The 20,219-nt window shown below is 32.2% G+C and overlaps 1 protein-coding gene and 1 long non-coding RNA gene across 3 annotated transcripts in view; one reads left to right on the top strand and one right to left on the bottom strand.

Moving 5' to 3' along the window:
* Positions 1-20,219, top strand: part of FSTL5 (follistatin like 5) — a 793,609-nt gene that overhangs the window by 236,487 nt on the left and 536,903 nt on the right. The window lies entirely within an intron of this gene.
* Positions 1-20,219, bottom strand: part of LOC122217743 — a 62,905-nt gene that overhangs the window by 6,177 nt on the left and 36,509 nt on the right. Inside the window, exons 2-3 of one of the 2 annotated variants that reach the window (XR_006201650.1) lie at positions 15,299-15,370; positions 2,295-2,347 (exon numbers count right to left, since the gene is read on the bottom strand). This is a non-coding gene — a long non-coding RNA (uncharacterized LOC122217743). The remainder of the gene's footprint in view (positions 1-2,294; positions 2,348-15,298; positions 15,371-20,219) is intronic. The other variant, XR_006201651.1, reaches the window with a different exon arrangement.

The following is a 20,219-nucleotide window of genomic DNA, read 5'->3' on the forward strand; positions in this document are numbered from 1 at the left end:
GAAGGGACACACCACCTCATTGGTGGCTTTTGTTTGATATTTCCTTAAGTGCTTATGAAAATGTCCTTAAAGATTTCCTGAATAATTCATTTAGTGTTTTATATGTAGCAGTGCAAAGTAAGAGATTTAGTGAAACCTAGAATGTAATGCTTGAGATCAACAAAATCAGGATGGATGATCTCAAATTATAGAGCTGTAAGCCAAATTTCAGTGTGAACTGAAACTTCAGCTTTCATAATCTCATTTATCTGCTTAGTATGAATCAAATAAAATACATTAAGTTTTCTTGTGATAGCCTCATATTTCCTACCATAAAATTTTATTGCAAATCAGCTCTGTGGCAATAAGAAAATCACACACACACACACACACACACACACACACACACAGAATGCACACTCACACACAAATGCTTCCACACAAAATAACAAATTTATATGTACACATACATACAGTAAAATTTACTAAGTGCCAGGTGTTTTACATAACATTTATTTAACCTGGCTATTCAACAGTCCCTAAATTAATAAACTAAGTATGTAGGAACTTTCTAAACTGTGACAGACTACCCATGTTCTACTGATAATTGGTGAAAAGAGAAACATTATTTCCAAGGCATCTAAGTTGGATATCTAAATATATTTACCAGTAGAAAACGGCAATCCCTATCATTTTTCATCCCTTAAATACCTCCACTGTGTGCTGTAAAGCAAGTGCCTGAAAAATGTTGTATTCAGTATTAAGCAAAGTGTGAATTATTGCTCCCTGACTTATTTAAATATCCTTTATAAGAAGAGCAGGAAGAAAATTGTTAAACTGAAAATAAAAAGCCACAATGATAGGCAAATGATCATTCACTTGCTAGCAAGGAATTGTAATTTGGGGAGCACAGATTCTGTGTGTCCCACATGCAGGGTGAAAGCAAGGAGTTTTTATGAAGAAGTAGAAGAGGGAATAATTAAATAAGTTAAAGAAAACAAAGTTTGCTATGGATGTTAACTAGCTAAACTATTCTGGGTTATACATTGATTCACTACTGATTCCTACTTCAGAAAATCCCAAACCATCGGTCTTATGAACAGGATGTCCATTCTCCTGTTGAGTTTTCAAGAAATTGTTTATAACTATTTATAGTTTTGCCCTCTCCAAAGATTTTGGCCCGGTTCCAAAAAGGAAAAAAAAAAAAAAAAGGTATGGCAGTTTTTCTGCAGTGGCTCAGGCTGTATGTTAAAATTGTTCCAATCATGTCAGTTTTTCAAAAAAGGAATAAACAATAATGGCCTCCTCAGTAGATACCTAGGTCACATTCTTCCCAAATTTATTTCTACTGGGCATAGCAAATGCGTATCTCAAGACAAATCCTGTCTGGTCTTATACAGACTGTGAGCTACCCACTCAGTTTGCTTTCTAGTGTGTTCTCTTTCTCACTCTCTCACTCCAGCTCTCTCTCTCCCTCTCCCTCACACAAATTAAATGAATAGTTACATAAAAAGTAAAAGGTGAAAGATACCAAGTAATATTAGTTTCACTCTCTAGTGCAGATAAAAAATCTAGTTACCATTCCAAGGTGAAGTTATCAACACTCTTCGATCCTCTCTCGTGCTCAAATGAGATTGCTACAAGATCTAAATCCCTAAAACGTATTAGGGTAGACCTAGTCTTTAGTCCTATAAACTTGTGACACTTAAACTATTTAGAGGGTGGTCACATGCTTAAGATTCTGAATATAGTTGTATAAGGGACCATAGGTAGCGAATGGAAGTTAAGGTCAACTAACAAAGGTAATGGGCCCATTAGAAATATTAACGATTAAGGTATAATAAAAAATTCAACATTCCCATGAATAAACATGTGTTTTAGGAAAAATATTCAAAATAATTAATGTATACTTCCTAATAATCAGTTATCCTTTAGACTTAATAATGCTTTAAGGGATACCTTAATAGTTTTACATCAACTCTGGACGCTTTCTTAAAATTAGATAGGCATTATCCTGATCTAGAATAAAATAAAACAATGCAGTGATGAACCAACAATTAAGGATGGTCTTATTTGTTACAGAGAAATTATTATACTTTTCTAGGATCTCAGGAAAAAAAATTCTGAAAAGTAGTGGCCATATGTGATATAAAATTAGGAATGTTTTATTCCAAATGTAACTCTTATAACTAGAAGCTAAATCTCATGTTTCACAAATTTCTATTACTATCATGCTGTGTCTTAGAAGGCAAATACAGGAAGTTATTAATATTTATGGACTAAGAATGAAGCAAACATTATAAATTAAATATTACCTGTTTTCATAGAAGAGTACAGTAAACTGACCACAAATCTGGCAGATGATTTCCTATGGTAACAGAAAAAGAAAAACCACAGGGGGTCTTTAAAACAGTTAACCTTCGATATTATTAAATCTCTCACTTTACCACATGCAAGAGCCTGAGATTTCTTGATGTAAATAATAAATAGCTAATTCCTGGAATTTCAGCTAAAACTTTGTAGTCTTTTTATTCAACATAATGTAGCTTCATTTCACTATGAGGTTTTGAGAGGAAAACCGTAACAATCTACATGTAAGTTGAAATGTGTTTAAAGAGCTACTGCAAAGCTCTTTTGAATCTAATAAAGGATTTGATAAATTGATTGTTAATTAAATAATTCAAAACCAAAATCAGTGAGCTGAAGTGTGAAGATGTCATTTTCTGCTAGAGGTGAAATCTGACTTGAAATTTTCCACTGCAGTCAAAATCATTGCCAATCGAGAACATACTCTCAGATATATTCTTCAAATTATAATAAAAGCCACCTTCAATGCAGTGTCTTTATTTGATATCTATCATATTTCAGGGTCACATAGAATTGAATAGGGACTAAAATCATTGCAAGTGTGAAAAGTTAGTATTTAACATTCATAAAGTTTAAATACAACTAGAGGGGGAAAAAGGATATTATTTAAAAGTTAACTTCCTGAAATCTTTTGTCTCAGTAATAATAATAAAAAAACTATACATAATTCAGAATTAATGGAGATATATTATTATGTGCAAGGATCTCATAAGATTACTATTACAACCAATTTCCAAAGTGTCTTAGTAATTTCAGAAATTATTTAAATCACTTTTCCATATATTTTACAGTTAGCCATCTGTCCAGAGTAAGCAGGGGGAAAATGCCTTGAATTTGTACAGTGTAGTATAGTGTCATATTATTACATAGGTGAGGCCATTAATTGGTTATAATAATAAGTTTGCATTTTGTGTTGAAATCAACAATAGGCAAACTTTTGTGAAAAAATTAGTTTGAGGAACTCTTTTTATTGAATTGCATCAACCTCTTGCAAAAGGTCAGTCATTAGAAATGGAAGGTTCATAGAAGCATACATTTTAAAGAATACCATATTTTAGATTATGATTTTCTTTATATGAGTTTTCAAGTATAGATCCTAATTCATGTTTCTGCAATATAACGTTTTACTCTTTTAAAGGTGGAAATGTATGAGACCATAATTAAGTTATCTAAGGAAGAGCCAAGGTTACTGTTGTATTTCAGCTGCAGTGAGAATTATGCATAATAAATAAACCTGCAAATGAGGAAACTTGGTGTGAATGCTCTGTTTTGATTTATATTTAAAAAAAATTCAAAATCAGCTTCTTAAAAATGCCCTTCTTGTAACTGTATGCAATATATGAAAGATTTCTGAAAAAATATCATTTTAACAAAGAACATTTTTGTGATCTTGAAGGTGACTCTATGAACTTGATAGAACAAAGGGAGACTTCCTATTTTACTATTTTACAATTATTTTGAATTCATTTACAAGAAAGTTCAAGGAAAAAACAGTAATTATCATCTACTATATTCACATGTTCTGCATAATCCTTTACTTAAATGATTTTGTTTAAACTTACAGCAATTCTGTGAGTTATTATATTTCCTCTCTATTGGTAGTAAATTGGGCTAAACAAAATGCAGCTAGCAAGTGGCATAGCTGGAATTCAAACTTAGTTTAATCCCCAAACCTATGCTTTTTCTTTCATAACAATACTTACCTCTCAAAGTGCAGTATACATCAACACACATATACATACGTATACACACACACATACACACACACACACACACACACGCTTTTATTTCCTTTCTTGAAATATCTTTATAAATTAAAATAATCCTTAATGGGGTTCTAAACATTCTGTGATAGAAAATTTTGATACACTATATACAGATAGCTTTTCAAATAGTTTTTGGTATTAATAACCAAGAAGTACTTGTTAATTGCATACATACACCTATGAAAAGGCATGTTACTCTTGTTGGTAAGATTCAGCTTTTAGAAGAATGGCAACTTTATCCATTATTGTAATAATAAGGGGCTACTTGAGAGAAAGGAGAAATGGATTCTGATCTCCAAATCACATGTCTAGAATATAAAATTTTTACATCAATTTTCCGCAATTAGAAAATGAATGTGTTTAAATGATAGTTCTTCAAGTGCCTTGAGAAATAACAGTTTTTAGTTCTATGGACATGCCTGAAATTGCAGTTAGTGATTATCTAAATAGTGCTTTAAAGAGTATTAAGGTGTCAGTTAATAAGCTGTATCAATGACAAAATTATTTTTAATTCATAGTGCCTGCCCTAGAGGAACTTAAAAGATAGGGCATCAAGTTATGAAAATTAAAAGATGGATAATCAACAGTAAAGGTAATAATAAAAGATGCTATCATACAGTGCTTCTAATTCCATTTTCAAACGAGCAGCATGGGCAATTATTCCTCTGAGTTCATAGGAAGGTACCAATTAGAGTGTTGAAGGGTTACAATAGAGGAAAAGAGAATTATTCGATCTCAAAAAAGGAACAGTGTTGGCTAAAGTAGGAAGCAGAAAAGATTTTCTAATTCATATCACAATAATTGCACACTGAGAATAACGTTAGGTTCTTAGACAAAATACTTAAAAGAGCAAGTGGGACTGTATTCTTAGGTAACTTAGAATCTACTTAGGAATGTTTATATAAATACTCAAATTTTGTTCTGTAACTTTCTTAATATTCTAATATGGTACAAATATTTTAAATTTGAGAGTAGGGTACACAAATACTTAAATACTTCATTCAATTTTACTCATATTTGACTTATTCTGTGAGTGTCTGTGACTCAATTTTCATAAATAAAAAGATTCTATTGAGATAAACATAAATTTTATGTCATATTAACATATAATATCATCAACACCTATTACTATATTTAGCATAAGTAAAATATATGTCCGACTAGTTAGTAGAGAATTAATTTATTTAAAAATACATAAATTCACTCAATTGGGACCCACCTGACCCAATTTGTCTAATAGAAAAATTTTATAATTACAGTGTGGGTTTTTTTGTTTTGTTTTGTTTTCCAGTGTGGTTTTTTTTTTATGAAGTTTAAAAATCATATGAATTTTGGTAAGAAGAACTTTTAAAAATTAATACTCAGGGACTAATTGAATTCCACAATATATAAAAAGAAGTTAATATCACCAAATTATCAACTTTGGAGACATTGATGTTGTTCTGTTTTATGGACAAAGCTTTGATAATTGTTTTGGAGATGGAATGAAAGTTCTCAAGGTTTAAAGAATTTCAATTTAATAAGAAATGATGGTTATTAAATAAAGAGAAGATGTGTTTCAGAATTCAAACTTTATATTTATAAAATATTCATGTATGTTTCCTTCCAGGGTGAAATGGTGAATATAACATTTATTTGGTTATTATCACTTTGGGACCAAAGAGACCAGTTAAGCTAGTAGCTATGCAAGGTATCATTTCAAATTTTAAGATCTATTACAACCAAAGTTATTTCTTCAAGTTTGCATTCCTTTTGAAAATAAAGAGCAAAATAGAGCTAGTTATAAACATATAATCCATATAGGCAAGAGTATATATAAGAAAGCTTCACCAAGTAGTTATATTTAATGAGATATACATGTAGAGCAATAATTTAAATTTAAAAGTTTTCATGTTCATTTACAAATGAATTCACTGCATTTCCTGATTATTTTGATCATAGTTCATGAACTTTACAACTTTGAGTTGTTAACATAGTTTTCCCATTCATGTCAGAATTTTTAAAAATTATTTTTGCTTTAAATTATCTTCTCAAAATTTCTTACTATTCTAATACCATATCAGGCTTGCATTTGGTGGAAAGCGGATACTTACATGTTTATTTATTTATTTATTTTGAGGGAGAAAGAGACAGTGTGTGAGCAGGAGAGGGACAGAAAGAGGGAGGGAGAGAAAGTATCCCAAGCAGGCTCTGTGCTGAGCCCAACAAGGGGCTCCATCCCAGGAACCGTGAGATCTTGACCTGAGTTGAAATCAAGAGTCCAACACTTAACTGACTGAGCCATCCAGGCGCCCTGTAAAGCAGATAGTTTAGCAGCAGTTTCATTTCTGTCCTGAAATATATATATGTAAATATTTCAATAAAATATTAATATATGTAATGTATAATTATTGAATAAGTATTTATATTTATTTTTAATAATTATTATTTTAAAGCAAATCATTATTTAATAATAAATGATATTATTTAATAAATTATTTAATAAAAATAATTTAAGAAATAATAATGATTCAATAAGAAATAATAAGTATAGATAATTTAATACATATATAAATATATATACTTTATATACAGATTTCATTGTATATTCATAGTATATTCATAATATTCAGAGTATATTAAAATTTCGTATATCTCAATCTGCCTGTTTATATTTTAGCATAGGACTAAATATTGGAAAAGCAAATAAGCTAACTGAACATTCAAGTGCTGAATTTATTTTTGTTTAACTACATTGTGGATAATAAATGTATATCTGCTTTCTTTGGCTTGATTTGGAATTTCAATGTGATTTTAGTTTGGAGTTTGGGAATACTCTGAAATGCTAGCTTTGTCATGCTGAACATGCAAGAAGCCAGAAGTTCTCCTCTGTGTAAACTGCTCCCTGGATATAAATTTAAAACATTGTTCATTCTTCTAGGCAACCAGGACACCACTTAGTGAATTACTGTTTGTGTTAAAGGCCAATTCACCATCACACCTCTGAATTAGCTTTCTCAGAAAGCCAATTCTCACCCAATAAATCGTAAGGCACAGAACTCTGAAGGGTGAAACATTATTGAAAAAAATCTCTAAAACCATTTATATACCAAGAAACATCTCTAATCTAAATAGATGATTTCTCACACATATATGCTACTTTTTGTTAATGAAGTTAGAAATTGTTGACATTACTAAAATATATTAATTTAAAATCTTGACTGAACTTTTTGCCATTGTTACCATTTTTTCAATCAATTGGTATTAGAACTGTAATAAAAGGGTCTACATATTTTTGGTATTAGGACTTCTGTTATAAAAGGGTCTACGTATTTTTAACATGATAACGTAGTCATAATTCACTAAATAGTTAAAAACTATTTACCTAAGTCAGTTTATAACTTTCTGAAGTAATATATCACACTGAATGTAGAAGTCTATTTATTGTAAGACTTTATTTGGGTACTACAAAACTGAAAAATAAAGTCTGTAAATTGAATCATTGCATCTATGTAGGCAAATGTTCATCTTAGCATCATTGAAATTGGCATATTTCTTTAAAAGTTATATAAGTCTTTTGTGACCTTAATATAATATATAGTCACCTTAAATAAAATAATGGTTATATAAGAGTAAAAGTTCAAACTCCATTGCAAAATATGTGTATCTGGCCAAGTTGAAGGACCAGGAAGAGGGTTCAGCCTCCTCCTTGAAACAAGTAGAAAATCAGGAGGAATAATATGAAACATTTTTTTAAGATCTTGGTCATCAGGGAACAAAAGACAGTGATGTCTGAGAGACCAGTAATCAACAATGTGAGAACAATGCTTCCCCCAGGTCATGGGCTGGGAGATTTCCATACCATGTGACCCGGTGACAGGGATGTTAGAATGGGCCCAGGAGTCTCCATAAATTAAGAAGACAGAGCTGGAGTCTGGAGAGGATAGCAAAGCTAGAGTTCAAAAGGCAAAGTACTGGAAAAGAGAAAATTGCACAGAGAAAAAAAAATTTGGACATCTGGACATCTGAAGAAATTCTTCCTTGAGGCTTCAGCTGAGTTCTGAAGAGCAAAAACATGAGAAAATGATCTGAGAAATAATTAGAGGGATCAATCTCTAGAGCTCACATAGAACTATGAATAGTTCTTTTGCCCACAATCCAAAGTAGAGTATTTCATAATTCAAGAAGTAAAACATTAGGGAGAGTAGTCAAAAGGGTCTTGTTTGAGGAATGAGGCAAATTTAGCACTATGTTAACCACTGTTCTAATCCTAGTTAACAAAGCTTAAAAGCACATTGCAAAAGGATCAAACTTTTTCCAAGTAGCTTAATTCCATCCCAGAACAAAGCTCAGTAGTGCTTACAGGAATACAAAATATCAAGTACCTTGGGTAGAATTCACAACACCTTCTATCCAATCAAAATTCACCAGACATGTGAAAAATTGGGAAGTATAACACACAATGAGAAGAAATACCAATCAATTTAAATCAGTCCATGACAGAGATGATAAAATTAGTAGATAAGAACATTAAAAGAGATACTATAACTATATTCCATAAAATCAAGAGACTGGAGATCTAATGTGTTAATTAGAAATATGGAAGATGTAACTAAGACCCAAATTAAACTTCTAAAGTTGAGCACCACAATGCCTGATATGAAAAAAACAATGGGTGGATTGACAGAAAATTGGACACTGCAGAGGAAGAGATTGCTAACATTAAGTATCAAGTATAGATTCATAAAAAGTATCTAAAATATAACAGAAATAGAAATATGATTTAAAAATATTGGGGTGCCTGGGTGGCTCAGTTGGTTGGGCGGCCGACTTTGGCTCAGATCATGATTTTGCGGTCTATGAGTTAGAGCCCCATATCGGGCTCCGTGCTGACAGCTTGGAGCCTGGAGCCTGCTTTGAATTCTGTATCTCCCTTACTCTCTCTGCCCCTTCCCCATTCGTACTCTGTCTCTCTCTGTCTTTCAAAAATGAATACATGTTAAATTTTTTTTAAATATTAAGAGCATCATTGATTTGTGGGGCAACTTCAAGCAGCCTAACATATGTAGAACTGAAATCTTAGAAATGCTATGTGTAACTGGAGCCCAGAAAATTATTTTTTCAAATTTGATAAAAAATTATAAACTAGCAAATCAATGAAACTCAACAATCTCTAAAGGCTAGAAAAATAAACATAAGTTGTGTGTAAGTCAAAAATTACACCTTGAGCTGTAATTATTCAATTTATAAATTTTTACAGAAAATTAAGATTACATACTTTAAATATATATAGTTAAATGTACATCAGTTATACCTGATAGCTGTTAAAAAATCAACTTCTGAGGATTTCATAAAATGGTTGTCTTAAATATGCTATTTCGTGTAGTAGGAATTACTCTGTTTGGCTGCTGTAGGCCTTTGCTCTCCCCACATGTCTCTTTCATCCCTTCGGTTGCTATTCTAAGCATGTTTTCATTCATTAAGAAGTAAGAGAAACAAGAGAACAAGATTTTTATAAGTCTCTGCTTGTACCTTGATTTCTAAAATTCTTTTGGCTAAAGAAAGTCACATGAATAAGAGGAGCAAAACATATTACCCACTTGTTATGAGGCCTGGACATGAGGGGAAGTACCATACCACAATATAAAATGGAAGAAGTATATGTTTGTGCAAATGTCTGTCGTTTAGTTTACATTAATGCAAAAGTATGGTGCTAGGTGATATGCATTTATACACATTTTATAAATTATATTTGGTCACAGAAGTAAAGCCTGAAGATAATAACAACAGCAAAACAGCAACACTCTATCCACCATTCATCCCAACTGTGTAGTTTCAGAGTTTTTTTTTTTAATAAACATTGTTTTTATAAGCCAGGGAATCCTTATATCTTTTCAAATCAGTTCATAAAAATCTAATTTAATTTTGTTAATTTTTGTTAAATTACATATTTTATATAACCAGCCCTTTTCTCAAACAATTTTATAACAAATTCCTTAGTACTTCTGCTGGTAATGCTGAGCTATTTTTTTTTTTGTCAATAGATTAAACACATTGCTTATAGACCTTGTGTATTTAAAATTTTACTAAGTAGTACCACATCACTCTAATAAATAATACCAACTTAAATGTATAATTTTTGAGACATGCCAGTGTAAATACATTTAGTGTTAACATGTTCTACAATTTTTGTCAATCGTGGGGTGCCTGGGTGGCTCTGTGGGTTGAGTGTCTGACTTTGGCTCAGGTCATGATCTCACAGTTGATGAGTTCGAGCCTGGTGTAAAGCTCTGTGCTGACAGCTCAGAGCCTGGAGCCTGCTTCTGACTCTGTGACTCCCTCTCTGTTTGCCCCTCTTGCACTCATTCTCTCTCTCTCTCAAAAGTAAATAAACATAATTTTTATTTAATTTTCGTCAATCTTATGGGTAAAATATCAGTTTGCATTGTTTTGTGTACCTTTATTAGAAAGTGTCAGCATTTTTCACATTAACTTATGATTCCTATTCTATGCCTTATTTGGCAGCATAATTTTTTATTAAATTATGTGTTATTATTTGTGGGACTGGCTTATATATTATAGACACTAGTCCTTTCTGTTTTATGAGTTGTAAATATTTTTCTCTTTTCCTATTTTTTGAAATACAGAAATATCCAAATTTTATTTGATAAAATAAGTCAGTGTCCTCCTTTATAATTTTGGAGAGTTGTAAAGACTTTCATGCATTCCTAATTATTATTTTTTGTATTATCTTAGAGTAGATATAAAGTCATTTTGTGTGTCATTTATCAATTTTCACATATTTTGTCTATATTTCATTTTTATCCTCATTTTTAAATAAGCAACCTACATACTTACATTTTGAAAGAACTAGATGTTTTGGTATTCTATTTACTCTTGAAATTCATTTATTTATATTTCACTATTCATTCCTTCCTCAGTTCTTTGTTCATTTGGCCATTTGCAAACTAAATCTTTATATAGACCTAAGTGAATAAGAGGTTTCATTTGTAATAACAAAATAAGTAGCTGGTACAATAGTTTCACTCCGACACCAATCTCCCATAAATTTTTTCTTTCTTTCTGTGAATGTAATTCTCATTTTTCCAGTTTCAAGGCTTCTGCCCCTCCAGGCATCTCTCTGTGTTCCAATAATGAAGAAAAATTAAGGGGCGCCTGGGTGGCTCAGTCGGTTCAGCTTGGGACTTTGGCTCAGGTCATGATCTCACGGTGGGTGAGTTCAAACCCCGTGTCAGACTCAGTGCTGATAGCACAGAGCCTGGAGCCTGCTTGCATTTGGTCTGCCTCTCTCTTTGCCCCTCCCCCGCTCATGCTCGCTCGCTCTCGCTCTCTCTCTCTGTCAAAAATAAATAAACATGTAAAAAATTTTAAAAAAGAAGTAAAAGGTCTGTGTCATTGGTCAAAATTTTTAATCCTCTTATATATCGCCCACTTATTATTAATCAAAACCATGTCACATGATCACTCCAGCTGCAAGGGTTCCGGATGGTGACTATGCTAAGCTGGACTCAACACACTCCAAATGCAGGTTCTGTTTGCAGCAGAAGAGGTCAGTCCTTAGCTAGGCTGCTAGTCTTGTGTCTTTTGCTAGCTGTATGTTTTCCGGACATTCTCTTTTGATATATTTTGTTGCTCAGTTTTTATTTGCTATATGAGATACTTAGGTTAATTTATTTCATGATTTTTACTTAATATTAAAGAAAATAAGTTTAAATATTTCCCTTTCTGTGGGATTTCTACATCCTCTGAGTATTGCCATAAAATGTTATTGCCTTGCACTGATTTCTTTTAAGTTCTAAGTTTTATTTTTATTTTTTAATGTGAGATTTATTTAGAATAGATGTTTTCGGTTTTATTTAAAGTATCTACCTGAGGGTTATTTATATTATTATAATTTATCTTTTAATTGTCTTGAGGTCCAATAATGTGATATGGAGGAATTCTGCCTTCTGTAACTAATTAAAGTGTGTGCATGTGTGTGTGTGTGTGTACGTGTGTGTGTATTAAGGTAATTTTTGTAGCTGTTCCTTACACATATAAGAACTTTCTTTCTTTTCATGGGACATAGTGTCTCTTTCTCACTCTTTCTTTCTCTCCCAGAAATAAATATTGCCTGTGGAAAATTATACATTTTATTATTTGACTCATAAATTAAAACCGAAATACTCAAGTAAAATATTTTTATATCAATGTGGCATAAAATATCCTGAAGAGAATTTAAATTGGGAGGTATACTTTTTTTTTTAATGCTTGCATTTCTCAGTAAATTTTCCTCATGTATTTTATTATTTTTGTTTTTCTGTGTTTTAATATGTATTATCATTATGTTTTCATTGCATATTAAAACTTTTATCATCATGAAATTTTGTCTCTTTTCCCATTTGCTATCTGGTCCTAAATTCCACGTTATCTAACTTTAGTCTTTTCATGTCCTAGTTTATTATATATTTTATTCTTAATTTGCCTCTGACATTTATTGAGACATATTTTAAGTGATGGACCAGTAGACATACATATATTTTTAAGTAGGCTCCCCACCCAACGTGTGACTTGAACTCATGACCCTGAGATCAAGAGTCACATGCTCTACCAACTGTGATAGTCAGGTGCCCTTTGACATATTTTCAATGATAGACATATTTTCAATGATAGTTTATTGATTTCAGCTCTGGGAGAAATATGTAATGTGCTTGGTATACGTGAATAAAAAGAGTGAAAAAAGAAGTAACAAAGGAAGGATGGAGTTGCCTTACAGGAATATAAAACCCAGGCCTACGGTGATGATGGATAGATGAATGGATAGATAGATAGATAGAGATGGACACACTGATACATTTTAACACATAGGGGCACACACAAACAGGGATATTTTACATGTAGACTCCAATATATAATATATGGCTTGAAGAGATCTATAGAATAATAGCCAAATTTATAGGCACTAATTTCCAAGTAGTTTATAAAAGTATCTGTGCTAATTCTACATGGCAAGAAACTAAAGGAATATGGTCTATGAATATTCTGAAAATTTTGAGATAGCCTTTTAAAATATTTTAATAATTTTATATGTATTATGGTTCTTAATATATAACTGACTTTATCTCATTTAAAAAATCTATTTATTCAAATTAACTAAATTAGGAATAATTCATTTCTGTGAAAAATGCCATTGGAATTTTGATAAGGATAGCATTGAATCTATAGATTACTTTGGGTATAGAAATTTTAACAATATTTATTATTGTAAAATGCGAACATGGATATATTTTTATTTATTTGTGCCTTATTTCAACCTACAAATATATAGCAATCAAAACAATGTGGTACCAGAATAAAAGCAGATACATATACCAATAGAACAGAATCAATAGCCCAGAAATAAACCCACATGTATATGGTCAACTAATATTTGACAAGGGAGTCAAAAATACTCTGTGGGGGGAAGGGTAGTTTCTTTAATAAATGGTATGGGGAGAAACTGATATTCACATGCAAAAGAAGTTGAACCCCTATCTTACAATGCTCACAAAAATTAACTTGTAATGGCTTAAAACTTAAATGTAAGACCTGACACTATAAAATTTCTAAAAGAAAATATAAGGAAAAAGCTCAATGTTGGTCTTGGCAAAGAATTTTGGGATATGACAACAAAAGCACAAGCAACAAAACAAAATTCTACAAGTGGGACGACATCAAATTGAAAAGCTTCTACGGAACAGACGAAATAATCAACACAATGAAAAGGCAACTTACAGAATGGGAGAAAATATTTGTAAGCTATATATTTGATAAGAGATTAATATCCAAAATATATAAGGAACTCATACAATACAATAATAAAAATAAGCGAATAATCCAATTACAAAATGTACAAATACCTGAAGAGACATTTTTTTTCTAAAGAAAACATACAAATGAGAAAACCTACAAATGGCCAACAGAAACTTGAAAAGATGTTCAACATCATTAATTGCCAGGGAAATGCAAATCAAAACCACAATTTTATATCACCTCACATTGTTAGACAGTTATCAAAAGATGAAGGGGCACCTGGGTGGTTCAGTTGGTTAAGTGTCTGACTCTTGGTTTTGACTCAGGTCATGATCTCACAGTTCGTGAGTTTGAGCCCTGTGTAGGTCTCCGTGTTGACAGTGCAGAGCCTGCTTGGGATTTTCTCTCTCTCTCCCTCTCTCCCTCTGTCTCTGCCCCTCCCCTGTCTATGCTCACTTTCTCTTCCTCTCTCTCAAAATAAATAAACTTAAAAAAAAAAGATGAAATAAGTGCTGGCAAAGATGTGTCGACAAGGGACCCCTTGTGCACTGTTGCTGAGGATGTTAATTGGTGTAGCCATATGGAAAACAGTATGGAGGTTCCTCAAAAATTAAAATTAGAACTACTGTATAATCCAGCAATCCTATTTCTGGTCATATATGTGAATGAAATGAAATTACTATCTCAAAAAGATATCTGCAATCCACTCCCATGTTCACTGAATCATTATTCACAATAGCCAAGATATAGAAACAACCTGAGTGTCCATTGACAGCTGATGAATAATGAAAATGTGATAGTATTACATAGTGTAGAATATATGTACATATACAAAAGAATAGTGTTTGGCCATAAAAAAGGAAGGAACTCTTGACATGTCTGAGATGGGTGGGCTTTGAGGGAAATATGTTAAGTTAAATAAGCCAGACAGAGAATGACAAACAAAATACTGTATTGTATAATTTCAGTTATGTATGTAATCTAGAAAAGTGAAACTCATAGAAACAGTATGGTGGTTGCCAGGGCCTGGGGGATGGGGCAAAATGGGAAGATGTTTGTCAGAGGGTAAAGATTTTCATTTATAGATGGATAAGTTCTGGGGAATCTAACATGCAGCGTGGTGACTACGTTTAACAATACTGTGTTATATACTTGAAATTTGCTAAGAGTGTAAATCTCAAGTCTTAGCTCTCCCACCACACACATACAGACAGTAACTGTATGGGGTGGTAAATATGTTAGCTGACTTCATTATGGTCATCATTTCATGATATATAGATGTACCGAATCGTCACATTGTATACCTTTAACTTGTATAGTGTTATAAGTCAGCTATATCTCAGTAAAGCCAGGAAGAACACAAATGCAAATAAAATAAAACCTAAAACATAAGTATAATAGGACTGCTCATTTACTCCACTCAGAATCTAAGGTTAGATATCAATTATTCATGTGTACCACAGCTTTGCCCATTAGTGGTTCAAATTCTGTAAAAAAAGAAAATTCATTTCATACATGCTCATTTTTATGTTTTAAATATTATTCTAATGTTTTTCTGTAATACAGCTGAATCTTGTAATGTGTTCATTTTACTTTATTGTCCTTTGATACATAGCACTCAAATTGAATACTAAACATTAATATGCAATGGATCATCTAGCATATAATATCTCAGTAAGTTATACTGTATAGTCGATCGCAAAATTAGTTGTGTTAATATTTAAGTAATGGATATAAATGACTTACTCCTTGACAAAACAAAATTCAAATTTAAAGACACATTTTATTTTATTATTTTTTATTAAAAATTTTTTAATGTTTATTTATTTTTGAGAGAGAGATAGATACAGAGCATGAGTGGGAAAGGGGCCGAGAGAGAGGGAGACACAGAATCCAAAGCAGAATCCAGGCTCTGAGCTGTCAGCCCAGAGTCCAATGCAGGGCTTGAATTCGTAAGCTGTGAGATCATGACCTGAGCTGAAGTCGGCCGCCCAACCGACTGAGCCACCCAGGCACCCCGTAAACATACTTTTTAAAACTGTTTCCAGATCTACCAAGTTTTATATCTTATATAGAAAACAGTTGAAAATCATTAGGGAAAAAATATATATACATATGGGATAATTATGGGGTTTGAAATACAAAAAGTGAAGCAATTTTGTTTTTGTTCCTCCTAGATTTAAATTATTTCTACCCAATATTTGAAAAGATGTGTTTGGGAATTTTGTGGTGACCTAATACTGTGCAATTTTATTAAAATCACATAGAAAGATTGTTATTTGACTCTATCAAGGCAAAATTACCTACTTAGAGAAGTGTATCAGTTCTGTTAAACATGTGACTAATTTTTGAATTGAATTCACATGGACACATACAGCTTATAAATTAGCAGTGTCCATTATATACTGTCTAAATGCATAAAATAAATGTCTTATCCTAAAGGTAAATTTTCCTGTATTTTATATTTTCAAATAACTTAAGCACAACTTGTCACAAATCAGTTGAATACAGAGTTAAATTTTAAAATTATAAATAAAAAAAGCTTCAGAATACTTAAATTTTATAATTTTCTCATCTTACTATAATTTAGATGAGTTCATTGTAAAGTTAACAGAAGGACTTGTAGCATTATTCTTTAAGATATATACTTGAATTGAGTCCACAGGCTCACACATTATATAACAGATTACAGTGCAAATCTTCTAAATAGAGAGAGCAAACAGCCACATTTTTAAGGTATGGTCTAAAGGACCTACTTAGATTGCCTGTGATAATACATTCTAAAGGGGAGAAAGGGAAGTAAAATAATCCTGTGATAAGCCATCTTTCTTCAGGGCCTGCAGGCAGATAAATGTCTAAATCATTCCTAAGAGTTGTGTCTTGTATTCATGAAGATAAGGAACCTTGCCTTGAGCCAAAAGTAAATGGTCATATAATTTAATGTATGCTTAGCTCTCTATAAACCCGCCATATTTTTTTTCATGGTTTTTTTTTAATAAAAAGGTTGTTCTTAAAGTTATGATGATAAGGTCTACATTTAATTTACCTAAAGATATTTTCAAAAGCAGTTAATAGATTCTACTTACCTGGTCTGATCAAAATTAAAAGGTATTGCTTAATACTATGGCCATTTTATTCCTTAGTCTAGTACTGTGCCTAGTTATCCCTCACATATTTGTGAAATGAATGAATGAATTCAATTAATTCTTTAATTTTTAAAGCTAAGACCTTAACCATATTTATTTCCAAAGCCAGGTGGCATCCTTTACACTGCGTAAGAATGTTTACATTAAAAAATGAGATTATTTCTTATACTTTCTAAGTTGCTATCTGATGCACAAAACAAAACTTAACTAGAATTTCCAGATGTTTTTCAAGGCTTTGGCTAAAAGCACTATGAAGTAATTTTTTTGTCCTTCTTATTATATGATGAGTTAAACTGTTTTCCAATGACCTCAGATCACTCTGTAACGATCACTTGAAAACTACTACATTATATCCTCCCTTCTTTCCTTTGTCCAGATTTTTATCTTCTCTCTCACTTTCCATCTCTAGTTCTCCTGAGACATATTTTTCAATAAGGTCAAAAATAGAACTATTGATTGTGTCTGACAAGTGTCAAAAGTATTTTCTGTTAAAAAGAAAGAGAAAGGATGACAATACCTAAAAGTCTAATCAAAGCTAGTGAGATGGATGGTGTTACATTAAAAAGCAACATCCATTATTTCCCCACGTATAACTTTTAAACCTTTTGTTATTTGTCATTATATATCTGTAAAGTTTTCTTTTTTTCAGAGATTAATTTTCAATTTAACATTCTACCAAGCAGCTTATATTTTTATTACCTTCCATGAGTAAACATATAATACCTTGAAAGTTATATATTTCACCTAAACAAGGAATCCGTGAAGTTGGCTATAGATACATTGAAATCTTTTTTATAAAACGTGAAGTTCTTCTATCAATATAACTGAGTTGAGAATTATGTCAATAAGGACATTGCTATAAAAAGTCATTATTTTCCCACTGCTATTATTCCAAAAAAAATGTAATTCTATTTTAAAAATAAAACTGCATTCCCATGTAAAGACATAATACTATATGAACATTCTCATATACACAATAGATAAATTGAAAATTCCAAAATATATTTCAAATAATTTTGCAGCAAAGTGTGTTATGCGATTCTTTAGTCAAAAGTTACGGATTTTATGCATTATTTTATTTGACTTTTAGACTTCATTTACACTATTGTTTTTAATTTATCTAATAGGTAAAATAATTTAAATATTACAGGTAAGTTAATTTTGACAATAAGCCTTCAGGTCAGGATTAGTTAGTATACACTTAGTATCAAACTTTGCAGACTTCTGCCTCCAAGTAAGACATAGAATGTCTCAAGAGAATATCACTTTTACTCAAATAATGAAGAAAAAAACAGAAAACTGACAAAATCGTAGTTTTAAGAACCCATTAAGGAAATGAGGATGCAAATAAACTTTCATGAAGTAAAACCTATGAAGCAACAAGGCCCTCTTAGGAGAAAAGAGACCTAAATCTGCTTTCATCCTTGGTGGAGTGGATGAAGGAGGAGGAATTCATCAGGGAATGGGGTAAAGTGAAACAAACCTAAATTAACATACAGTAGTGGTAGTAGGACTAGCAACTAGCAAATAATGCCAAATGGTGTCTGGCATGATGATGGAGAATCCTGAGGGGCTCCACCTTGCAAGCAAGTCTTCATCTACCTGTCAACTCTCTACATTCTTCAGTGAGAACGGGAGTTGCAGCCAAAAGACTAAAGAAGCGGAAGGGTGGATAGAGAGACCTTTCATCTGAGGCATTTGGAGCCCGCCGAAGACTGAGGGCAGGTCTGGATAACTGAAGGAAAACGAAATGAGGCTTTCTGGGCCTTCAGTAACTAGGAGGCTATGGCTGTTGAACACTGTGGGGAGGGAGAAACAGTTAAGATAAGCTCCTTAGAGGTAAACATTCTGGGAAATATCAGGCATGGCTGCTACAGGTTGTGTAGCCCAGGAAGTAAAGCAACGCCTCTGAGCACATTGTGTCTTCTCAGAGTCTAAAGCACGGCATCCTAAGGATGTGGCAGGATAGGGAAGTTAAGAAAATTAAAAAAAATCACCAAGGCTTTTCAAGCTTTCACTGAATGCTAGACCACAGTTCTTCAAAATGTAGGCTCAGGGAAGCGGGGCAGAGAACAAACGAGAGAACATCTGAATATCATAAAGGCAGAAGTAGGAGTAGGAGGCAGAAGTAGATAGCAAATAGAATTTTTCACTAACCCAAATAGCTGAGAGCCAAATCTCCTGTGATTTAGAGTGTTGGTTCTGTGTGTAAATCAAAAAAAGTGATTTTTACAGTGTCCTTGGTGGTGAGATCCCAGGCGCTGCTGAAGTGAATGAACCTCATCAGAACTGAACTCAATATAAACATTAGCTTAGGCTAGAATTTCCCAAGAACACATTTATCGACTCAGGGACTCACATTACTGTTCAGAAAGATAAAGGATGTGCCCTTTTCTGAAGGTAATATTATTTATATCATTTTCTTCCGAATTACAAAAAAATCATGAAAAGGAGCCATAAAATATAACATCATCAAAGAATGAAACCATTAATAGAAACCACTGTAGAGATGGCCTAAATGTTAGAATTATCAAGCAAAGAATTTTAAAAGTTTGTAGTAAATATGCTAAAATGTATAGCAGAAACTTGAGTGAACAGAGGAAGTATTGAAGTAGAAATTGTCAACTATTTTTAAAAATCCACATGGAGATGTTAAGAAAAACACATCTCTGTTTGGATATCAGAAAAATGGACACAGGGAAGAAAAGAATCTGTGAATTTGGACAGCGATTTTAAAGATGATCTAAACTGAAGCAAGAAGAAAATGCGGAGTAAGAACTATTGACAGAACATTTGAGATCTTTAGTGCAATAAAATATATTCTATATATGTAAACTGGAGTTCAAAAAGAGAAGAGATTCGAATTAATCTCATTAGAATGAGAAAAAAATTGAAGATATAATTGCTAAGATTTTCAAAATTTGGAAAAGTACCTGTGGAATCAAAAATCTCAGCAGACACTATGCAGGAGGAAAAAAATAAAACCATACCCAGGTATATCAAAATCAAATCAAAGAAAATCGTATCTAAATAGAACTTCTGTTAAAAACAAACGAACAACAACAACAACAAAAAAAAAACCAAAGAAACAAACAAAAAAACTGTGTACACTCAATAGTAGCTCCCCAAAGATGTCCATATCCCATATCCCATATCCCATATGTCCATATTCCAGAACCTGTCAATGCCT

This window comes from Panthera leo, chromosome B1 (assembly GCF_018350215.1).
Source record: "Panthera leo isolate Ple1 chromosome B1, P.leo_Ple1_pat1.1, whole genome shotgun sequence".
Lineage (NCBI taxonomy): Eukaryota > Metazoa > Chordata > Mammalia > Carnivora > Felidae > Panthera > Panthera leo.